Below are 22,042 nucleotides of genomic sequence, written 5' to 3' on the forward strand. Positions count from 1 at the left end.
TTTAGTGTGTCTGTTATTGATACGACTGCACATGATGGTAACTGTCAAACAAAGTTCTAACGGAGTACCCAACTCCGTGTAAATTCCGACGGTGGAAAACTTCCATCAAACCACTACCAAATTTATTTGGCTGCCAATTTTCGATGAGAAATGCATGTGGCACTATTCGGCTCCCGGTTTGACACCTAATTACCAGGTAGGGGAGGATCAAGGGTATTCTGCTGCAAGCTTCATGACCTCATGACAAAAAGCTTTCCCATCGACAGAGCTGACCAATCAGCATCTGAGCCATCTGACACACACACACATTCATATATGAACCACAATACCTTGCTGATCTCGTCTAGGAGCATAAACCATCACACGAACTCCGGTCATCCTGACAGCGCTTTTGGCTGGCCATCGAACAAAAACGGCCACTGCATCGCGCGTTTTAAAACGGGCTTCTGAGGCCGTCTGGAACACCCTTCCGGTATCAGGAAGCCACTGGAGCTATGTACTTTTAAATCTAGGTTGGAAACTCATTTCTTTAGAACTGTGTTTAGTTTGTTGTCCTTATTCCGCAACTCCGATTAGTGCGTCGGCTACGAATAGTGGAAAAGAAGTTCAACATTCATACAATGTTCCTCTGTTTATGGAGGCCCCACTACTTGTTTAGTACGTTCAAGGATTTGCATGGTTTTTAGCGATATTATGCCACGGCATCTCAAACTGCCTTACAAAATGCAAACAAGGAACATCTCTAGGGGAAAAAGGAAATCGACAGATAGACAATTCAACCCAGTGGTGAACAACAACCCACACATACAAAGACAAATATCCATGTAGCCTTTTATAGGCACTTTTGGCTACGTACGGTGTGAAAGAAGTTCAACATACATATAAGTGTGGGTGTCAGTGGCTCTAACCCCTTCATAGCCACTATTTGAGTCTGAAAAGCCTTAGCCTGTTTCGCAATGGACAGACATAGTTGACTATGATGCTGATGAAGAGAATGGTAACATTCACTGCTATAATATATGCATCCACCAATTTCAATCTATTTCTGAATCACCAACCCCAATATCTACGCAGACAACTAACTGCAAATCTCATCCACCAACTCTTGCCAACTGTGCACCCGTACTTGATGTGTACTCTGTACAACTATTGGGCACCCATTTAATGCTGAGTTGATCTATGGGAGGCCCAAAACAATTTCTGCATTGCAGTGTACTAACCACTCCATCACTCCTGACATACTTTGGACCAATAATACAGTGAGGGAAAAAAGTATTTGATCTCCTGCTGATTTTGTACGTTTGCCCACTGACAAAGAAATTATCAGTCAATAATTTTAGTGGAAGGTTTAGTTGAACAGTGAGAGACAGAATAACAACAAAAAATCCAGAAAAACGCATGTCAAAAGTGTTATAAATTGATTTGCATTTTAATGAGGGAAATAAGTATTTGACCCCCTCTCAATCAGAAAGATTTCTGGCTCCCAGGTGTCTTTTATACAGGTAACGAGCTGAGATTAGGAGCACACTCTTAAAGGGAGTGCTCCTAATCTCAGCTTCTTACCTGTATAAAAGACACCTGTCCACAGAAGCAATCAATCAATCAGATTCCAAATTTTCCACCATGGCCAAGACCAAAGAGCTCTCCAAGGATGTCAGGGACAAGATTGTAGACCTACATAAGGCTGGAATGGGCTGCGAGACCATTGCCAAGCAGCTTGGTGAGAAGGTGACAACAGTTGGTGCGATTATTCGCAAATGGAAGAAACACAAAAGAACTGTCAATCTCCCTCAGCCCTGGGGCTCCATGCAAGATCTCACCTCGTGGAGTTGCAATGATCATGAGAACGGTGAGGAATCAGCCCAGAACTACACGGGGGGATCTTGTCAATGATCTCAAGGCAGCTGGGACCATAGTCACCAAGAAAACAATTGGTAACACACTACGCCGTGAAGGACTGAAATCCTGCAGTGCCCGCAAGGTCCCCCTGCTCAAGAAAGCACATATACATGCCCGTCTGAAGTTTACCAATTAACATCTGAATGATTCAGAGGACAACTGGGCGAAAGTGTTGAGGTTAGATGAGACCAAAACGGAGCTCTTTGGCATCAACTCAACTCGTCGTGTTTGGAGGAGGAGGAATGCTGCCTATGACCCCAAGAACACCATCCCCACCGTCAAACATGGAGGTGGAAACGTTATGCTTTGGGGGTGTTTTTCTGCTAAGGGGTCAGGACAACTTCACCGCATCAAAGGGACGATGGACGGGGCCATGTACCGTCAAATATTGAGTGAGAACCTCCTCTCAGTCAGGGCATTGAAAATGGGTCGTGGATGGGTATTCCAGCATGACAATGACCCAAAATACACGGCCAAGGCAACAAAGGAGTGGCTCAAGAAGAAGCACATTAAGGTCCTGGAGTGGCCTAGCCAGTCTCCAGACCTTAATCCCATAGAAAATATGTGGAGGGAGCTGAAGGTTCGAGTTGCCAAATGTCAGCCTCGAAACCTTAATGACTTGGAGAAGATCTGCAAAGAGGAGTGAGACAAAATCCCTCCTGAGATGTGTGTAAACCTGGTTGCCAACTACAAGAAACGTCTGACCTCTGTGATTGCCAACAAGGGTTTTGCCCCCAAGTACTAAGTCATGTTTTGCAGAGGGGTCAAATACTTATTTCCCTCATTAAAATGCAAATCAATTTATAACATTTTTGACATGCGTTTTTCTGTATTTTGTTGTTGTTATTCTGTCTCTCACTTTCAAATAAACCTACCATTAAAATTATAGACTGATAATTTCTTTGTCAGTGGGCAAACGTACAAAATCAGCAGGGGATCAAATACTTTTTTCCCTCACTGTATATAAAGCTACATGGGGGAAGATCTTTACCTTGTGTGAGTGTATGTATGCTTCATCATAATATGCTTCGTAATAAACATTGAAATTATTATCATCTTCATCATTGCCATCATTACCATCACCACCATCATTGTCATTATCCTCTTGTAGATACCGAACACTTTGGTCCTGACTTTCCACCGCACATTCGTGAAATGTGGTAACAAAAATGTGCCACACGAAGAGGGCACAATCAGATTTTACGCCGACTCAGCGCTGACTTCAGTGAGAGCCGTCCCCGGATTTAGATCGTCGCAAATCCACGGCTGGAATTGAGAGACACCGTATGCGGGAACGTTCTGTACTTGCGTCGCCCCGCTCTAGCTCCCGTGCCCAGCTCTGGCAAATTTGACTCATTGCAGTGTTGGACTCGTCTGCGCATGCATTGAACATTGCAGAACAGGGCCGACTGTCTGGAAAATAACAGCTTTTGCAAAAACACGGCAGAATGGCGGGCCAAAAAATACTACATCAATGAAGCTCAGTTCATACCTGCTAATTTCTAACCACGGCGTTCAATTGCTGCATGTGGTGTATTGTCATTGCGTCAGAATTGTAATCAGGGATTGGACAACATTGTGCAAGTTATCTCAACATTAATGGTCGGCAAAATACTTATCCATTTCCATCCAGGTTGAGGCCACTTTAGCCTCGTATAGAACTGGCATTGTATTAAATGTCAGATTGTAATCTTGAAAAGCTTTCAGCTATTCCATTGAAGCTAACCACGTCTTATCATGAGCAGTGGTTTAGAAAATTGTAAGCATATAATGTGAATTTTAAACTGATTACCGCTCAATTTTGTAATTGCTTCTATTGATTTTGCGTGAAATGACAGAAATGAAAATCTTAAGAAGATAGCTTTCTACAACTTATAAATAAGCATGCCTTTTAATTTCATGGAATGGATTGGGTAAAAATTTGTATCACATGGCATCCTCATTTCATGTGTACCATCTTCCGATCAGTACCTTGATGTGGTAAACACTTGTGAAGTTTCTCATTTCCTTCTATGTGGTATTTTGTTCCATACCGTGCATATATACAAAACAAATATCTAGAAACATTTTAGTAGCAGGGTACATGTACAAAACAAATATCTAGAAACATTTTAGTAGCAGGGTACATGTACAAAACAAATACATGGAAACATTTTAGTAGCAGGGTACATTTAAAAAAGGAGGCTCATTTTCTATAATCATTTTCTACAATAATTTTATATAATCAACCCTGTAGATACATGTACTCATTTGGTGTTTATTAGTGTAACAATCTTTGCATACATAACAAAAAAAGTCTCATGTCATGACTAAAAAAATAAATCAACATCCATCAAACACACTGCCTTAAAAGCAATATACAGTATATAATAGGCACATCATCTGCTCTGAAGAAGGGCCATTGTCCAAAACGTCACCTGTTCGAGATTTTTAAGGCAGTGTTGTTGACGACTGTGTTGGGTTTTTTTGTTGCTATTTTGTGCTTGTGCACCACTGCCAATGCAGTCTCGCCAAATAATTTACTCCAATGTACACTACTGTGCTGTACAAAATATGTTTTTCCTCTAAAATGTCATTGTTCCCTTTTAAGTGCACACGCTGCATGTAAACAGTGCTCAAAAGCTGAATGATATTGCCTGAAAGTAAAAGAGAAAATACAAAAGAAACTCTTGGCTTACAGCCTTCAATTGCACCATCTTCTGTTGGTTACCAGGCAACGCACTAGGCTGTCATCTTCCATCCATATTTCTTTATTGAGTATGGATGACTTCGAGTTTAAGTCAAGGTTTTGCTTTTGTAGTCCTACAGAGGTTGTCCGACAGTAGCCCAACCGTAGTATTGTAATTATTGGGACATTTCTGAAACCGGGGTATATGGCTTTACATTATTTATTCATGGGGCTAGGGGGTGGCACGGTACCAGGGCTATGAATCTGGTCGCCCGAGATTGATTCCTGGTCGCGGCTAACATCAGCGGCGAGTAATATCTGGACCGGTTCGAGCACCGTCTCCTTCCCACTCACCAACCCACCATTCATCAACCTGCACGAACCAGCTTGGTGTAGCACGGTCAAACAACCCCCATTAGTCTTATAAAAAAATAAATGTAAAGCAGTAATGTTAATTTTTTATTTAAAGCTTTCGTGACTGCAGTAATTCATATTCTTAGTTCTTTCGGTAAAGTCACGTTGAAGGGAAACAACAAAATAATAATATATATATAAAACAACGTGACTTTACCGAAAGAACTAAGAATACAGCAATGTTAATGTTCGGTGTCATTTTCATTTAGCTGATTTAATTGCTCCATTGTGGCCATCCTCTGGAGCACGTTCCCTCTCTTTGGTACCACTGTTGTCATTATTCTTGAATGCTAGCCATCATCCCTTGTAGCGACATACCCTATCCTGCCCAAGCACACTTACTGTATGTTACTTGAATATGTATGTTGAACTTCTTTTGCACCACGATAATTGGAGGTGTGGGGGAAGGACAACAAACTAAACACAAAAAAGCAGTTTCAAAGAAATGAGTTTTCAATCTACATTTAAAAGTGCATAGCTTCAGTGGCTTAAAAGTCAACATGACATATTCGACCTACGTATGTCCCCAATCTATGTGTATGAGCTTTGGGTTTTGTTCCATTTTCTCTGTCAATATCCATGTTGCTGATCCATGTGGAAGTAGTATGCATTTATAAATGTGTAAAAATATATTCCTCACACTTCTATGTACATATGCGTGTTGGAATATATTACGGACTCCATGCATACCCATTATTTTTCTTCATTGTTTATAAAATATATGAAATGTTATTTTGCCTGCATATGTTTCAAAATGCAAAACATTAGAAGCGAACGCTATTTAATGATAAATTACCAGCGGGCTCATTTTTTTCAGCTACTGTAAGTGTGTTTTGACACACGCAGTAATCATTGTGATAACAAAAAAACAATACAAATTATTCATGCTAGTAGCACCTTATGCACATTTGAAAAAAAATCATGTCCTCTAAAATGTACGAGTTTGTCTCGGCCATTTACTTTACAATAACGAATTACCTCCGAGGATAATCATTTTCACTAATGTGCTTGTCAGCCAAGCCCCCCAAAAAATGCTTTGCATGAGCACGGTGGACAGTCAATCAATTCACAATGATCTGTATGCACGACGATGCAAAGCATCTACGCGTTCTGATACCAGCCAGCTTATGTGTGCAATATGTGCTTCAGGCTCACGTGAGATGTTGGGAGGGTGCAAAGAAGATTTGGGATGCGGCGTTGGAAAAGGGTTTGCAGACAGAATCTGGGCATCGTAGTTTGGAACTCTGCTGTTAAGCCATGTGTTGATGAAGTGGTGCATTAGAAGTTGGAATACACGTATCACTTGCAACTAACATCCTTGTTGCTTGGGTCGTTCTTTTCACTTTAACATTCTAAAAATCATTAGAAATGATATTAAAATGCACACTGAAGCTTCTTACAAAGAGAGACTAAAAATTTATAGCAATGTGTTTTTTTACGAGGCATGCACCAAAAGGTTTCTTCATATAAATATAAAATTCCAAACTGCCAAACAAATATGTGCGAAGCATAACTGCTGTTGGGCAACATGGGTTCATCGATTGGCTGTCACACATCAGCACAACACAGACAAGCAAATGTGTTGTGATCAGGTTTCCTCGTGAACAAAAAAGGTATTAAGAATGCTAAGATTAACAGCAGGTTGTGTGACGGATATGGATATAATTTTCAATTCAGATACAATTGCCTGCACAGCATGGTGGTCAATTTGCAATGTGCCTACGATGTCCCTAGCTCTGAACATTTATTCATCCTGAATCATATCCTCCACTCTCTGTTCAGATTGCTTGATCTGACACTTCTTGGCTGTCAGCAATGTCAATTTTTCCATCATTGAATTACTTAACCCACTTTTCTGACATTGCTTTCGCAGGTACAACTCACACGACAACAAACAAACACACAATCTTCTATATATCCCAGCAGCCACAACACCTTATTTCGCTATAAATGTAATCACTACGTTCTGCATAAACAATTTTTCCACTTAAGCGATCTTGCGTATAACTACTCTAGTATTGCCATGCATCTGTGTGTGGCACTGAATTGCACTGCGGAATGCCAAACAATGGCAATTGTTCTCTATGTAGAGCACTTACCCACTCGTGGACGCATTTCTGCCAACATGGGTCTGGTAATTGCAGGGCTTCAACTTTACTTGAATACGACACGTGTCTGTCAGCATAATGGACTTCACTCAGTAATTTTTGTGGGTTACTCCGTTTTACATAGCATCAATAGTCAACATTGTCTGTCTGAGTCTGCGTGTTGCAATGCCAAAAAATAAATTATATTGAATGCATTCCTTTCCTTTATTCAGCACAGCAGCGCGTAACAAACGAACAGCTACCCGCCGGTGAATTGTGCATGTTGAAACCTCCGTAAGCTCTTACTAGGCGCTCATATTACCCCACAATGCATGCGAGCACACTCATGCGGTACCGAATGAAAAGTTATATTTGAAGTGGTTGAAGTTGACAGCAATAGTTTTAAGCAGCCAATTCATTGTCACTAAAGATGAATTTTCATAAAAAAACCCCATAAAACTGCAATCATTACAAGGAAAATGTTGACCTTCACCAGAACCATGCCATGAATGTACTGTAGCATTATCATCAGCAGCAGCCATGGTCAATTTACTGCTGGATTAAGACCTTTCCAAGCCACTGTAATCTTTCATGATCGTGCAATGTAATAATTCACCAAGCATCTACACACGAGCTGATTTCATTGCTCCATCTTCCCGGTGGACGTAGTCTCAGACGGGTCTTGTCCAAGCCAACTTACGTTTCTTAACATATAAATAAGTATTTAACTGTTATTTGTTCTCTAATCTACGTGTGTTTCCTTCTGTCTGTTTACGTAATTCCAAACATGCATCTCTCCATGCTTTGTGCACTTTTACGTTTTTTGTCAATTTGTTAATGGCTATGTTTATGTACCATATGTCACACCAGGTAATACGCACTGTGGATCATAGTGAGTTTCAACGGTGAAGTAGCTGTATTGTTTTGGATTTGTAATAAAACATTTAAACATTACCTTCATATATAATTTGTGTTTGTGCACCTTATTGCATTTTGGCTGCACTTGACTGATTCAATAATGAAAATGTAATTGCAAATAAATGAAAACTTATCAACCATTTTATTCATACTATTAATAAAGCCATACAATATCAGCTATATAAACATGTATTCACGTAATATATGCATATATAAGCACGATTGCAAAGAAAATATAATCACTCCAGTGTAAAATTTGTGCAGTCGTATAATAGAGTAAAAAACGCTTTTTTTTGGCGAGACAGATGTGAAGGAGACAATGTCTGTTGATCTGTTATGCTCTCCAAGATGATGCTCGTAATAATTTTGTCTTGTGCATTGTACAGATTTCCATCCAATTAGGACCCATTTTAAAGAGAGGGACCTTGCCTCTGAACATATGGCAGTTCACCTGCATTGATTCCAGCAAGTCTGACTGTAAATTAGACCCTGCATGTACGAAGCCGGTCCAAAGGTTGATCATATTGTGTCAATGTTGCTGAAATGATGTACTCCCAGAAGGTTGTTAGGTTGTATAACAAAAATATATCAGTTGTCATTGTGTTGCATTTTATATTTCAATAATTATTTAAAATATATGTATACCTTGTGAACTGTATTGCTGATGGAAATAAATAATAATAATAAGCAATGATATACATGCTATCCAATTAATAATGGAAAGAGATGCATTTTGGATAATAAAAAAATGGATTTAGTATTTTCATATTTTTTTGGAAAAATGTAGATGTCTTTAGGCTAACAAAAGTGATGTTACTCGACGCCACGTGGAATAATAAAAAAATGCATAAGATAGGTTATAGTATTGACGTCAGTTTCCTTGTTTGGAATCCGAAATATTTTTTGTATCTCTGAAATATTGTCTCTTGGCCTGATTTTGGAATTATTTGATTTATTCGAAAATCCGGAGCATATCCAAACGCCACTTTTTTCAAATTTTCTTGCTGTGGTTTTCACACCTGATGATGATTGCTTGTGTTGCAGTCGAAACGTCGTGAGAATTTTATTGTTTTATATTTTTATTATTTTATTGTTTCCCTTCTATGTGACTTTACCGAAAGAACCAAGAATATGAATCCCTGCAGTCACGAAAGCTTTAAATCAAAATGTCATAACTCGTTTAATTTTTTCATGGTAGGACTATCCACTATGCAACACTTACCTTTGACTAAAGCACTGCTGAATAAACCACTCACACTAAAATTGCACATGTTATCACGTTTGAAATGATTAGAATTGTTTGTGCAATGAAACGACAATACTTTCAGTGGCTGTAGGGGGGTGCGAAAGTTTCAGCTGAGGCTATGGATTGCACAATGGGAAGGGCCTTAACAAGCGTTTAACAGACGCGGAATAATAATTGCTGAGCCCCTTAGGCCGCTGCTATTGGCTGAGCACTATACAGTCACAAACATGAGCTTTGTTTCAAACTTCCAATGGCTTTGTTGCCAGGAGGCAATGGCGCTACCGTAGTGCCGCTATTGTCTGCGCAGTGTGCAATCTACCAGTGCTAAAACTGTACAGGGGTAACTACCAGTCAAGTAGCTGTAATATGATGAGGTCGAATGCTTGTAAGCCTAACAGTATGCTTACTTACTTATCTACCAGTTATGTGTTGATTATTTATTGTATATTTACTTTTGTTACTTATTTACTGTTTTAAGTTTACTCGTTTCCGGTTAGTTTGTTTTCTTTGTGCACGTTATGATTTTAATATTAACAATTGATAGTGGGATGTATTACAAATGTAAACTTTGTATTAATATGATGGAATTAAGCTGCGGTAACGACGTTAAAGATATGAATGCATGCGGGGTATATGGAGGTGCGGGCTATATGAAATTTATCTTCTTTGGTTCTTTCGGTAAAGTCACATAGAATGAGAATAAAATAATAAATTAATAAAATAAAATAACACAATAAAATTATCATCAAGTGAAGGGACGAGACTGTCTGGAGGACAGAGCTCCAGCTCTGTCTGGAAGGAAGGGCCTTAACAAGCGTTTAACAGACGCGGAATAATTATTGCTGAGCCCCTTAGGCTGCTGCTCTGTCTGGAGGACAGAGCTTCAGCTCTGTCCTCCAGACAGAGCTTCAGCTCTGTCCTCCAGACAGTCTCGTCCCTTCACCTGATGAAGGCCACTTGTGTTGTGGCCGAAACGTCGTGAGAATTTTATCGTGTTATTTTATTTAGTTAATTTATTATTTTATTCTCATTCTACGTGACTTTACCGAAAGAACCAAAGAAGATGAATCCTTGCAGTCACGAAAGCTTTAAATCGAAATATATGAAATTTGTTTTACACAAAACGCAATTGTTGCGGGGTATATGCGTCTGCGGGTTATATGCATATGCGGGCTGTATGTGGGAAAATACGGTAATAGTAGTTATATATGAGAAGTCATTCTAACATATTTTCTGCCATTATGATATAACAAAACGTGAATTTGACACTTATCAATGTTAGGATCATCAGCACTTTTAAGAAAATGACAAAAAAAACAATATTATTTCAGTGCCAAGGATGCGCTGATCTGCTTACTTTGTTTTTCTTAATTGTTAAACTTTTAAATTTCAAGTCATATCGGCATATTACATTTTCATATATGTATTTTCACAGCTTGAGAAATGATACTTCTCTTTGACCTATGTTTGTCTGGTTTCAGTGCAATCTCTGTGCTGGTCAATCTCAGCGATAGGGGTCATGGAAAGGTGAGGCTCTTGGGTGCATCCTTCATGGACCTGGATGTCACTGTCGAGGAGGTTGAATGAGGTTGAACATTTTAACAGAAAACATCTGGTATTCAGTAAAACAAAATTACAAATTTGTTCAACAGCCAAATATACATTTTAAAGCGCCTCGTCTGTTATATAAACGTTTGCTTAATTTTGCGTCAACTTGTTTGAATGAATATAAACACATGGCATTGAACAATAATTCATTTGGTCTGTTTATGAAGGTCTACAATACTCGAGTCCAAGCATGATTGCACCTGAAGTCCCAATGGTGCTTTTTCACAGTCACTGGCACAATAATGGAAATGTGTTTCAGGCCAAGTTGCACTCCTTTTTTCCCCCTCACACTGTGCCCAGGGAAAGTCCACAGGGACAGACCTAAGATAGGCTTTGTATGAAGGCTTCCATGGCCCAGTGAGTTGCCAAATCCTCACATCACTCAATCATGTCATTGGTTTTCTGCTGAAAGGTTAGATTCTTTGGATTAGGAAGGATTCTGTAAATCTAAAGCGATGAGCCTGAAGATTATATCTTGCACATGGGATATACTGCAGCTGAAGTTTATAAATGAGGTTTTTTTAATGTATCGAAATGCTGAGGTTTATGGTCTATTTAATGTGCAAATTGATATTCAAGCTTTGTATTTGGTTGAACTTGTTGGTACTGGCAGCTATTTCCATGCTATATTATTACATATCAACTTTATAGAGCAGCATTGCCATATATACTACGGATTACAGTATTTAATTTAAAAAAAAATCCGGAAAAGTGCTTTAAGATTGCATCCAGTATCTTGGCTTTTCAAACAAATCAATTGCACGATTGCTTTGATTACTGCCTAATGCTCCTTACATATATAATAAACCTACAAAAATAGCAGGGACATTTTAAATGAGACATTTGGTCATATATTCCAGACATTAACTACGTGTTTTGTTGGCAAATGCAGGTAATCTGTCGAAGAGACAGATTTGTACTTTGATGCCAGATAAAATTAGGATAATTTCAATGGTGTTAAAAGAGTAGAATCACTTTTGCTAGATCTTTATGATTATTATCAACATAAGGCTGTATTCTAGACACTGCTGGGTTAAGGTCTTCCCAAGTCATTGCCCTCCTTCACCATCTTGCGTTGTTACAATTCATCTTGATCCTGCACACGAGCTGATCTCATCACTCCACCTTAGCGGTGGTCATCCTCTTTTGTTGTGCTCCCTTCTTTAGCTGCCACTCATCACCAGTCTAGTCCATTAATCATCATCACTTATAGCGATGTGTCTTCCTCATGCCCACTTTACTTTTACTTAGGCAACATGAAATCTCTCGTTTGTGTTTCCTTATTCACGCGTTCGTCTATCCGTCTCTCGGTGTATTTTCCAGAAGGTATCTCTCCACTTTTTTTGTGCACTTTGCAGCTTTTGCTCCATTTTTATTTGTCACGGCCCACTTCCTGAAACGTATGTCAGCAGTTAATATAGCTTGTTGAACACAATCTATATTTAGACATTTTACTCATTACAAATTGCAAATATTTGCGAGGCACTTCTCAGCTAAGACTCTTTGCAAAACTGTACTCACGTCTTCTTTGGTTCTTTCGGTAAAGTCACGTAGAATGAGAATAAAATAATAAAATAAAATAAGACAATAAAATTCTCACGATGTTTCGGCCACAACACAAGAAGGCTACTTGTGTTGTGGCCGAAACGTCGTGAGAATTTTATTGTCTTATGGCCGAAACGTCGTGAGAATTGTATTGTCTTATTTTACTTTATTATTTTATTCTCATTCTACGTGACTTTACCGAAAGAACCAAAGAAGATGAATCCTTGCAGTCACGAAAGCTTTAAATCGAAATGTACTCACGTCATTTGGCTCTGTCCAGTCATTCAAGAACTGTTAGCAACAATTCTCCAATACTTCAATAAAGCGTGTGGCACTGCATTATCTCTTCCCCCAGACATTTGTCTCTTAGGAATTAGGTGACAACTAGCTTTCAGTGAACCACAACAAGGATCAACGATCAACACGAGACGAATGTAACGATCACATTTGACTCGCTCTTAAAATTGAATTTGCTTACAAGTTCTCCACTGCAAGCCTATAACACCTGGTCCACAATATCGCTAAATCAGGAGGTCTTTGAAGTAACGTGGTCTCTTTCCGTTGTCAGCATCCCCTCCTGACCTCTCATCACCTCTGTGACATCCCGAAATTAAATTAATGTTCATTCCCACTTCCCTTCCTCATTGCACACACACACACATACTCTCCTATAATAGGTACAAGTGTTAAAAGTCTCAGTATATTGTTCATCAGAGTAATTCCCAGAATGTAATTTACAGGACTTTATTTAAAGCGAACTCGAGCATGTTTACTTTTGCACCGTTATTTATTTATTTACTTTTTGAAAAAGGAATTCTCTCAATCAGATTTATAAAATAGTTAACCTGGGCTTAATCGAAGACATTCATTTTTGCTTAAATATAACACTGACAAGGCGCCTGTCAAATCGTGCACTAGTTCTAACAACACACTGACATCTGTATGTAATTAGACTTTGTTATTGATATTTTCCGATTGTGAAGGATTAGATACGCAAGACAAATTATTGGATTTTTTTTTACTAAAACCCAAAATGAAAGCCAACTAAGAAGCTCGCAGAATAAGCTGCTGTTCAATGACCAGTCTTTTGGTAAAACAGAAACAGACGCAGAGATGCCGAACGACCGAGACGAGGTGGAGACTGCGTGGCAGTGCCGATGGAAAGCGTGTACCGCGGTATCCACGAGCAGAGGCTACAATCTCGATTGTTCACCCCAGGAAAGAGTATCCACGAACATGGCTAAGTCAGGGCATTGCATCAATAACCACGTACACTGCCATATGCTTGCGTATCTTTCAGTCTTTCTAGCTCTCTCTGTGTGTCTTTGTGTGTATTTGACTTCCTCTTTCTGTGCATGTCTCTCATCGTGTCTGTGTCTTTCCTTGTGTCTGTGTTCATCTCATGCCATGTCTGCGTGTGAGTTTATGTACCTGTCTCTGCGTCTCTCTCACTCCATGTCTCTGTCTATCTGTGTTTTTCACTGTTTATCTCTGGCTCTCTGTGATTCTCGATTTAAGATGCCCAGATTTGGAAAATGTGCTTTTTTTCACGGTTGATGGGCACAGGCTGGAAGGCCCAAAACACCAAGTGGCCAGCAATAAACAGCAGAGAGAGTTGGTGGGTGAGCATGATGTGCATGAGTGAACTCGAGGAGGTTTGAAAAGAAAAGGGTTAACATTGACTATAGGTGAGCTTTAGATAGGGGACGGACAACAAGGCATGAGGCTTCTGGGAGATAACGAAGCGAGAATTCGGGAAAGGGGAGAAATAATGAAAACGTGTGCCACTTGGGGTGTAAAGCAGGAACCAGGGAGTTCATTGCGCAATGCACATTTGGTGGGAAGGGCCCAGGGAACGGTGCATCGGGAGGTTGGGAGTTGGACTGTGCAGTGCAGGCCAGGGATTATGCAAACAGTGGTCGGTAACCAGCAGATGAAGTGCGATAATGGGTACAATGGGGATGAGTAAAACATGGGGATATGAGCTCTGGGGCAAGGGCTTAGAGTATGATTGATAATTAACCCATGGAGGCCTGATCATCGTCCAGAGGCTGCATTTCTAGGAGTGATAGACGTTGTTTATTATTAAAAATAATTTCCAACCTTCTGTCGATCTAATGCTGGATGAAGGTATCACAATGCCATATCGTTTGGGGGGGGGGGGGTTGGGGGGTTGTTTGACCATACTTCATCACACTAGCTCGTAAGGGTTGGTGCAGAGGGGCCCAGCATTGGTTCATCAAGATATCAGTCGCCACTTATGTAAGTCATGGCAAGGAATTTAATGCAGGTCACCAGGTTCATCGTGCCGAGCGCCACGTGAGACTCTGGAGTCTAGAGCATAATCATTCCATGTGCATCTGTTCGCTGCAGTCTGATAATTTAGGTTTTCTTGATACAATGTCAAAACAATGTAAAACATTTATGGAGTTTAAGTTAAAAGTTAAAAGCACAAGCTCTCGCCTTCCACAGTGTAAGTATCTTTGCATATAAATGTTGCTCTATAATAATACTAGAGCAGAGTAATAGCAATAAAAGTAGGCAGTCACATGCATAGAGGCACTTCATTAGTATTCATGACAGCTTTGAAATAATTTCCATAGTATGGATGCTTAAGTGCAAACTTAAAATTGCTTTTACAGTGGTGTATTGGCAAGTGTTAAAAAAAATCACGTGTAGTCATGTAATTCAATACTCTGCTGGAGCTATGGGCAAAAGCAAATGTTGAACGGTGCAGTTGGGAACAAATTCAAATATCCAGTAAATTAGAGGTTTCCTTTTTTCCTCCACCGTTTTTAAAGTCAGCAATATGCTGTGGTTTATAGAAATGTTTATATGACTAAGAAATGTTGTTTTACGTGACTTGCAGAGAAGCACCTTCCTCTTGCTGCTCCATCTCTCCCTGAGCTCAATATCACCAAGGCTACCACGCAAGTTGAAAAACTGCAAACGGTCACTGAAAAGATCTTAAACTGCGCGTTTGCTTTTCAAGTTTCGAGTGTAATAACTCTGAAAGAGGCGAGGTGTGCAGCTTTTGTGTACTACGTTCTGAAGTTGTTTTGCTAACCAGCAAGATCATTTTACAAACAGCTTTGTTGTTTGCGAACTAATTCATCGCCTGCTGTGTGGCTTGAGTTGATTTTCTATGTAACATTTCAACGATGTGCAATCTGTGCATGAGAACTGTTTAAATACTCTTTGGTTCTATTCGGTAAAGTCACGTAGGTAAAAAATAAAACAACAAAAATCACGACGTTTCGGCCACAACACAAGCGGCCTTCATCAGGTGAAGGGATCAGGCTGTCTCGAGGACAGCGCTGGAGTGAAACACAACCACGCTCAGACCGCGGACCTTTAAGCTGTGTGCGAGCAAACAAGGTGCCTTGACAAAGGAATTCGCATAAAAATTAGCATTTGATTGGCCGACTTTAGAAAAGAGGTGGTGTACGTGCCGGTGGACTTGCCGTTTGGCGCGGGGGTGGGGGAGGGGCAAGTCCACCGGCACGTACACCGCCTCTTTTCTAAAGTCGGCCAATCAAATGCTAATTTTTATGCTAATTCCTTTGTCAAGGCACCTTGTTTGCTTACACACAGCTTAAAGGTCCGCGGTCTGAGCGTGGTTGTGTTTCACTCCAGCGCTGCCCTCGAGACAGCCTGATCCCTTCACCTGATGAAGGCCGCTTGTGTTGTGGCCGAAACGTCGTGATTTTTGTTGTTTTATTTTTTACCTACGTGACTTTACCGAATAGAACCAAAGAGTATGGATCCTTGCAGTCACGAAAGCTTTAAATCTAGAACTGTTTAAATGCTTCAGGGCGTCCACATATGCACGTAGGAAATGTTTAGAAGGGCATCACAATTGCTTAAACTTTGGGCACTGCTATTTATTATTGCACAATAATCAAAGTTAGTTCTTGACTTAAAGCTTTCGTGACTGCAGGAAATCATACTCTTTGGGTCTGTCGGTAAAGTCACGTAGATAGAAAAATAATAAATTAATAAAACTCACGACGTTTCGATCGCATCACAAGCAATCGTCTACAGATGAAAAAATACAGCAGGCGGACTGCTGAGGCAGGAAGAAATAAAGTGAGAGAGCTACTGCAGCCAAAGGTTATAAAGGTTTGAGATGGGTACAACCCAAGGGTAAGTGGGCAGAGTTCGAGATGGAATTTGCAAGTAAATGTAAGATCGCAGAGCTAGGTATACCTCGGCCATTGTATTCCATACACCAGTCAGCAAATTCACCATGGAGGTGGAAAAGGATGGCAAGTTACCGTTCTTGGATGTTTTCATCGAAAAGAGACCAGATGGCTCATTGGGACACTGTCAAGATGAATGGATATTCGGAATGCACAATCCGTAAAGCTGTCACCCCAACCGTTGGGAGAGAACCACCTGAGGACCCAATCAAAACCATTACCTTGCCATACATTGCAGGGGTCACCAAAAATATTTCCAAAATCATGAGCAAACACAAGATCCAGGTCCGATTCAACACCATACATAAAATTTGTGATCTGATCCCATCTGTGAAGGGTGTGATCTCTGGCATGCAATACCCCGGCATCTACAAACTAAGCTGTGCCTGCGGCAGTAGTTATATTGGGCAAACTAAGCGACATGTCTCGGACCGTGTTCGTGAACATAAGGCGGATCTGAAACATGGTAGGACCAACACCTCTGCCATGACTGATCATTGTTTTCACGCTGTGGGCAGACATGAAATTGATTTCTCCAAGACGAAGTTACTATGCAAACCCACTGGCTATCAACAAATATTTGTTCATGAAGCCATCCAGATATATAGACAGACACAATTTCAACCAAGAAGATTGGTACAAACTGAGCAATCATTGGAAGGACCTTATTAACCAGGTAAAGTCATAACTGGCTGTGATGCTTCCATCCTACCTGCCTATGTTAGCAGTTATTTCCGACCTTCTGAGTTACATTACCTTACTCTCTGGTTCTTTCGGTAAAGTCACGTAGATAGAAAAAATAAATAAAGAAAACACGACGTTTCGGTCGCAACACAAGCGTCCGTCTTCAGGTGAGAAAATGATCTGCTGTTGTGGCTTTATATAGGCACAGGAGGGGGGGGGGCGGGGAAAGGGGGGGGGAAGGAGTTTTGTCGAGTCGTGGCTGTAGGAGTTCACGGGGGAGAGAGGGGGGTTTGTGGCGTGCAGGGACGGGTGGGTCTGGAGAAATTAGCAAGTAAAGGAGCTCGAACTAGAAATCAGACGACGACAACCATAGTTAAATCATAGTTAAAACTTGGCACGGTTTATCACATCCTTCCAATCTGAATCCATCTTCTCGATTAAAGTTTTGTCTGTGTTTGTATATCTGGATTTCTTCATGAACAAATCTCTGAAGGTGGCCCGAGGGTTTGCAGAGCACCTTGGTCTCGGAGAAAACAATGTCACGTGTGCCCATAGCATTGAAACAATGATCCGCCACCGCCGAGGTGTTGGTCCTGCCGTGTTTCAAATCCGCTTTGTGTTCACGAACCCGGTCTGAGACATGTCGCTTCGTTTCACCAATGTAACTGCTGTCGCAGACACAACTCAGCTTATAGACAAAAGCAGATAATTTTCTCATCTGAAGACGGACGCTTGTGTTGCGACCGAAGCGTCGTGTTTTCTTTTATAATTTTTTTCTATCAACGTGACTTTACCGAAATAACCAGAGAGTATGGATTCCTGCAGTCACGAAAGCTTCAAATCAAGACTTACATTACCTTGTTAAATGTCTTTACATTAACAGGCTAAATGTCTCACTAACAAAGCTGCTGTTCCTCGATGCGGCGGTGGTGCTCGTTGTTTAATCGGCTGAATGTGTCTCATTAACACAGCCGTTGCTGCGGGAGCCGTCTCACATTGACATGCTCATCTCTAATCTCCAGCAATGCAATGGCTTCTTCAGCACCGTAACCGTGGGGTTACATTGACAGATTGACATGCTAATCTCTAGCAAAATAATGGCCGAGGTATACCTAGCTCTCCGATGTTACATTTACTTGCAAATTCCATCTCTAGCCCCGCCCACTTACTCTTGAGTTGTACCCATCTCCAACCTTTATAACCTATGGCTGCATTAGCTTTTTCGCTTTATTTCTTCCTGCCTCAGCAGTCTGCCTGCTGTATTTTTTCACCTGAAGACGATTGCTTGTGTTGCGATCAAAACGTCGTGATTTTCTATTATTGTATTACTTTTCTATCTACGTGACTTTTCCGAAAGACCCAAAGAGTATAAAAGTTAGTGTCACAGGGAGTGGTTGAGAGGGTAAAATAGCTCAACTACCCCGAACAAAATCCCTGCAGGTGACAATGGGGTTGGTGGATAAGAGGTGGGAGCTAACTGAGTTAAGTTTATCAGCAAAAGGTATCCACATTTTTTAAAATATGTACATTATTCTTTCCTGTAAAAAAAGTTTTGTAAATGATTATTTGCAATCCTCTTTCAGTGCACTACTGGATGAAGGCCTCTCCATACCATATCAATTTTCGGGGTTGTTTGACTATACTTCACCACACTGGTCATTGTGAGTTGTGGAATAGGGGAGGGTGGTCCAGGACCAGTTCAAGTATCATTCACCACTGTTGTTAGCTATGGCCAGGAATTAAACTCAAATAGTCAGTTTCATAGTGCTAATCACTGTCCCACAAAACTGTACATGACAAATTTGTGTTTTATTTTACATGGTTCGGATAACAATCCACATTGCTTCGCAGTTAATACAACTTACAAATGAGATATTAAACGCTGTCATAATTACATCAATATCTCATGTTGATCATGGAACTCGTAATCTTGGCATGCAAAGTAAGCTGCTAATTTACCTTGCCAAAGGGTGTTTTGTTCATGAATTAAAACTACACAACTTCCCGGTTTAACTAGGATAGTCTCAGTTCGAGAATGGTTGTAATGGTGTCCCAAACGATTTGTGAAAATCAGGCTTATTTCCTACTCTCAACAGTTTTAGCTTCATGTTTAATGACATTTTTTGGGAGGCACAACAACAAATGGTGAGCTGGAAGCGCACTACCAGTCCTGCTCACACAGTGAATGACCTCTCTCTTTTTCACTTTGATCATTCGGCCTTTCTGCTTATAAGCCCTCCTCGCTTGTATCATGAGCGTTGCATGAGGCTGAAAACATTGTTAATGTAGAAAAAAAATCCCAGTTTTCACAGAATCCTCGGGAAACTGAGACTGTCCTGACCAAATCGGAAGGTGTGATTGCTTTACAGTACATACAGTAATACAATCAGTTCACACCAGAGGTGCCAAGAATATTGGGGGAAATTAAAATACGGTAGACCTTCAATGTAAACGTATTATGAGACATTCCACAGTTGAATATATTCGTTCATAAATGCGGTGCAGCAGACACTTGCCACTGCATGTGTGGTTTATTCCTGACTAAAAAAAAATGCATTGTACTTCTGGAAGCAGCTGCATTGTGGATATTATAAGGTGATTTGAAATTATGAGCAGCTATAAATATGAACACATTGTTATCAAACAAAGTAAACACTACAATGCATAATATACTGCTCACAATATATGAATAAATGTTGTGGATAACATGAGACAGAAACTGAGCACTTTTTATACTACTCCTAAGCTCATTACAAAATTAAAAAAATTGGAAAATGTTTGATTATACGTTGGCAAAACATAACTTGTTGCGTAACAAGTCACGGTTGAAATTCTCTAAAGCGCTGATGGGTATGCTGTAATTCTAACCGCTAATTATGCCGTGTTATTGCGTGCATTTGTACAGCAATTTAAAACATCTGCAGACTTATGGCACTATATTCTCATCAAGAAACGCATACTATTACAGTGCATGAAAAACTCAATAAAATGCTTATGAGCATGGCCTCTCATGGTGAGCAGTGTGATGGGTTTCCGTTCTGTAGATTGGTGCCACGTTCTCGCGTAGCAGTAACACTGTACAAGAGCGATGCGTTGCAGATAAAAAAATGCGGGTTGTGGATTTTTAAGCACAAGTCCAAATGTATTTTTCAGACTTTCAGACAATTAACATATAATGATTTAACAATATATTCGTGCCAACAAAAGTGACGTCATCCTATGCATACCTGTCAACCCCTTATATTAGAGACCAATTCAGACCTTATTCGTCACCCCGTGCCCTTATAAGTCTCAACGTTCATCCTACAAAGTCCCATCACAAGGGAGAAACACAAATAAATAGACATTTGTTTTGCCTGTATTGAAACGGCTGCACGCCGTATAGACCTGAAAACTCAATTTCCCTGTACAAGAATGTGGGTAAACCGTATGGGGTTACAGGTATGTCTATGTCACGTAACAACACTCTTGGCAGGAAAAATAAAAATTATTGGGATAATGTGAAATGTTATTTCTAAGCCATATTTTATTTTATATAATGAAAATTATGAGCACATCCATACTGTATACCTGTGCCAGCAAGTAACATGCATTTTTAAAACAGCGAATGTGTAAATCTTGGAAACTACTGCATTGTTGGCAGTCAGGTCAATGGCCAGGTACATATTTATAGAATTCGGATGGATGCGTCAGTATTTAGACAAATTCTCAGTCGTTGGATGCTCACCCATTGGGCAACTGTTATGGATGAGTGAGCACTTCTGTTTCTACTGCATGCTTAGGCAAGCTCGAATATGTTGTTGAACACGTGCATGAAACAGCATTTTGAGTGAACAAATGAAGTGTTGCCCAGAAGCATCCGCAATGGTGAGTAATGATTTTTTGTACAAAATTGGTTTTACACGGCTCTGTCATGTAAAGGGAATAGTCAAAGTCAAGGTAATTTCCTGCTCAAATGAACATTGAGGCAGTGCTCATTGCTAGCTCATATCCCTGATCCAGGGGAAGAAAGTCCAAATTCATATGGCAGGGGTGAGCCCCTCCATAAGACAGCCACTGTTGACTTCCCCACAAAGTGGTACCTGTTTATCGAACCTGGAGAGATGATGGACAAAGTCAACTCCCAAAATAGGATTCGGACTTGCAACCTTCTGATTGTGAGCTAATCGCTCTACCACTGAACTGCAGAGGGAATGTTCTTGCCTATAATATTTGGCAGAGCAGAAGTACTATATTTGATTGAGCAAGTCTTACTCTGTTTAACACGTAGGTTTTCGCAACCAATATCATCCATAATAGAGGGTTTTTTGGGGGGGTTAGATCGCGTAAATGTATAAATGTAGTGTCGTTAAAATCCGCCACCACCCGACACAGCCAACTCGTAAGGGTTGTCACGTAAACAGAACATGTCAATTCGTCACTAGTACAGCACATTGGTGTGTTGGAGAGCCAAGCCACAACATTTACAATCTGAGTACGACGTTTCGCCAGTAATTACAACTAGCTTCATCAGGCGACAGCCAGATTTGTGGAGAAGTCCACCTGTTTCCCCCCACTTTGTGCAAGAGCGCAGAAGTGTGGTCACCACATCTACGGCCCTATATAAGTAACGAAACAGGCTCTCCAACACACCGGTGTACTGTACTAGTGACGAATTGTCATGTTCTGTTTACGTGACAACCCTTACTAGTTGGCTGTGTCGGGTGGTGGCGGGTTTTAACGACACATTTATATATTTACGCGATCTAACCCAAAAAGAAAAACTTTAATA

General features: G+C 40.4%; 1 protein-coding gene across 2 annotated transcripts in view; it reads right to left on the bottom strand.

The window, feature by feature from the left end:
• The window catches only part of LOC116939132 (transmembrane protein 132E-like), a 261,164-nt gene that overhangs the window by 93,558 nt on the left and 145,564 nt on the right, over positions 1-22,042 (bottom strand). The gene's annotated exons all lie outside the window — the stretch shown is intronic.

The sequence above is a fragment of the Petromyzon marinus genome, chromosome 5, assembly GCF_048934315.1.
Source record: "Petromyzon marinus isolate PM22_M1 ecotype Great Lakes invasive population chromosome 5, UKy_Petmar_22M1.pri1.0, whole genome shotgun sequence".
Taxonomy (NCBI): domain Eukaryota; kingdom Metazoa; phylum Chordata; class Hyperoartia; order Petromyzontiformes; family Petromyzontidae; genus Petromyzon; species Petromyzon marinus.